The following is a 3,571-nucleotide window of genomic DNA, read 5'->3' as shown; positions in this document are numbered from 1 at the left end:
TTAGAATGGATGAGGGCAAATTTGTAATTGGCAAAATGAGGGATATATAATCAAAAAGCAAAGGAGAGAGAACTCATCTATTGTATTGGGATCCAAACCATTTGGTTTGCTTTACTTTTCTAGTCTTGTTTTTCAATTTAAGTTTTACTTTATTGTTCTTTATTTTCTTATATTTCAATATTGTTATTTTATCTTATTTATTTCAATCAATCAATATTTCCTTGTTCTTCTTGTTTTAATCTTTTCTTTAATCATTTGCTTTCAATGTTTTGAGTCATTTCAATCTTCAACAACTTGCTTTTCAATGATTTCATTCACAACTAAACTAGCCAAGTCCTAAACTAAGAGTCTACTGATAGTTAGTAAATTGATTCTTAATTAACTATAGATGAATATAAACAACTAATGATCAACTACCTTATCAATATTATTCCTACTCTCAATTCATTATGCAATATAAAGAGTACGGATTTGTTATACTCTTAAACTATCAAGACTAAATAGAATCCAATTAATCAAATACAAATAAACAATGGTGAGAGCAATAATTATGGATGTGAATTTATACTATGAGATAATACTATCAATTTTAATCTTCACTACAAAAAAAAAGGTCTTAACGAGTCACTTTTAAAGTGTCTTAAAAAGTGGTTTGTGTCACTTTTTTGATTAATTTGAAAGCGTCTTATCTGCTGGCGTCACTAAAAGTTCCCAAAAGCATCTCAAAAAATACATTTTTTATGTCAGTTTTTGGTGTAAAAGTGACACAAACTTATGCTTATTTGTGTCGCTTTGGCAAAATAAACGACACTCAGATATCTTAAAAGTGACAGAAGAAGGTAATTATGTTGTGTCACTTTTTAGAAATATTTGAATGCTGCTTTGGCTTGAAAAGAGACACAAATAGTCTTCACTTGTGACGGTTTGGCTAAAACTGAGATAACAACTCTTTTTTTAAGAAAAAAAAATTAATAATGCTGAATATGGTTTATATTTGCCCTGAACCTAAAACCGCCACCTTGAATAACCTGTATGTATCATAATACCACTAAACATGCACTACAAATTTTCAGTAAAATAATGGCACCAACATCCAATAAGAACTCTTTCATTAAATTGGAATAACCGATAACCATTCACATAAAGTAACTTTCGTTTCGTTCATTAAAACAATTTACATGGTCATTCTTTAATAATACCAACCATAACAAATTCACAATAGTCATACCGAAACCAAAATCAACTAAGCCTAACTAGCTGCACTTGACAAAAGGCCTTCATATCTCTGTTTGAGTTCGTCACTGACCTATAAAATAATAAAAATCGGACTATCAATATGCAAGTGATAAGAGATACTCTAAAACAACTAATGGTATGTTTATATTTCCACACAAGTAAAAACATATATGCAGGTCACATCTCTATATGACACTGGAATACAAGTCCGATAACCATCATTAAAATTACCAATAACCATAATCCCCATTTAACAACCCCAACTTAGGAAGTGAAGTCTGAACCTAAGCAACCAAAGCGTAGTGCAGGGGGGGGGGAGCGTCTTAACCTCAAAATTCCCCATATTCAAAGCGTCTTCAGAGTGTATGCCATTCTATATTTACTTAAGTTTAATTTTAATTATTTTAACTTTTTTTTTCAAGAAATAGTGAAACTCACTTATTTTATTTTACAAACAGTTAGAGAAAAACATTAAAAACTTATTAGGTACTAAAGTGCTAGGCCATAACCCCACATAAGGCCTTTGACCACGTGAAGTAGAGAGATGGTTTTCCATTTGGGTACGTGTAACTGTGTAAGAAATAAATTGTTAGACAGAAGGCTTGGCCTACCAAACTGTGTTTTGTCAGGCCCAAGTCAAAGTTTCCAACATTTACTCTCACCTAATTGGTTATTTTCGTTGACGGAAAACGGCCTAAAAGAGAACTTAAACATAAAACATACTCACCAGTCACCATATCCTCCATGAGACCAGCATAGCCCTTTCAGCTTATTGTCATTTCCAGGAGCTTGAAATGGTACAGAATAGTGCCCTGCTTGCTGCCCCTTCCTAGACAAAAACCCAAAAATCCCATTTTAAGCATGTCAACTAGAATAAGTATTTCATGGATTATATTGAAAAGAGGTGGATCTAGGAAAATCATCTAACTTCTAGTAAATCACTCATTGTGAGACAGACATACAAAATCAATGATGAACAACATAGTTCAAAGTACAGAATGGGGCAAAATGAAGTATGAACAAATGTTTCAAATATATTTACCAAAAGACAAACAGGGTATATATACTTATTGCAGTTCAGAGAATCCAGCATCGTGCATAAAAAGAGAATCTTCCTTTGAGTCTAAGGTCATCTCCTCCTTGAAAAGCTTTGGTGGTGACAAGGCCCAATGGGTTGCCCATTCAAAGGTCGTGTGTAACAGATAGATCAATACTGCTCATTGGTATTCCAACTTTAAGGAGTTTGAAGAGCATACCTACAGAAAACTGCCCTTGAGACTGTCAGTTTCATAATGGCAGTTTTGAATAAAAAAATTGTCCAACCACAATCATCTTGTAAAACCAGAAAACAATATACAATTTTTCAGAGCTGTACTTTGAATATAAGTGGTAGTAGACAAATTCAAAACAGCAGTGTGGGTATTACGCTTCCGACTCTACATGTATGAGATAGGATCTGAAAATGATGCTATTGAATGTGGCATTAAGTAGCAAGTGAAAGCATTCGGCAGTGTCAAGGACCTCTTAATGACTTAAAAAAGTATACAAAAAGAGTGAGAAAAGAAGAAGGTATTAACAGTTTTGAGTTAGAAGAGAGAGGGAGAGATATTAGGGGAATAATGCAAAGATACTGTACAAAAGTAACTAGTAACCTATAGCTTCTGCTTCCTGCAACAGAGCATCCAGTAATCCCCAATACCGAACTGATGAGTGCTTACTCTTTTGTCATACTTTTCGGGCCACCACCTCGATGCCAACCAAACTTTAGTTAGTGAACTTGTCAATATAACGAGAGTAAGATATAGTTATTTTGAAGTAGAATAGCACAAACTTATGCACGCTTCCTTATCGTCACATGTTCTCAAAGAACTATAACCAACGTCGACTCCTATAGATACCACATATATACACGTAAGTTCATTATTATAATTTGTAGAAAACTAATGAACTAATCATTTCTTCTAACTTACGGCTAAAGAACTCGATAAGAACTTGTGTTTTGATTACTAAAACACGCGTAACTAACTACACGTGTAACTAGCTTACAAGGTTTCTATGGTTTCAGGTGATATTTCTTTATAAACTACTATTACAGGCCACACTACAGGACACTAACACGCTGTTACAGTACACTATCAGGCTACTACAGGATACTGCAAGGTTGCTACAGGGCATTGACAGGCCAATGCAGGCCATGGCCATCATCAAGCCACTAAAATTCAGCACATAAAACTCACAATATGCAACTATGCAACCTGTACTTCAGCACGCATAATGCATCTAATGATTAGGTCTATAGCTTAAAAAACCGGGCATCCGTGGGGAAAAGTCCATT

The 3,571-nt window shown here is 34.1% G+C and overlaps 1 long non-coding RNA gene across 1 annotated transcript; it reads right to left on the bottom strand.

Moving 5' to 3' along the window:
- Window positions 1-1,092: 1,092 nt before the first annotated feature.
- LOC147514837 (uncharacterized) lies at window positions 1,093-3,370 on the bottom strand. The gene is made up of 2 exons (XR_015213299.1): window positions 1,964-3,370; window positions 1,093-1,306 (listed from the first exon to the last, which is right to left on the bottom strand). It is a non-coding gene; the product is annotated as an uncharacterized LOC147514837 (long non-coding RNA).
- Between the last annotated feature and the right edge of the window lie 201 nt (window positions 3,371-3,571).

The sequence above is a fragment of the Coptis chinensis genome, chromosome 2 (genome assembly GCF_015680905.1).
Source record: "Coptis chinensis isolate HL-2020 chromosome 2, ASM1568090v1, whole genome shotgun sequence".
NCBI classification, from domain to species: Eukaryota; Viridiplantae; Streptophyta; class Magnoliopsida; order Ranunculales; family Ranunculaceae; genus Coptis; species Coptis chinensis.
Note: the sequence above shows the minus strand (reverse complement) of the source record. Positions and strands in the feature narration are given on the sequence as shown.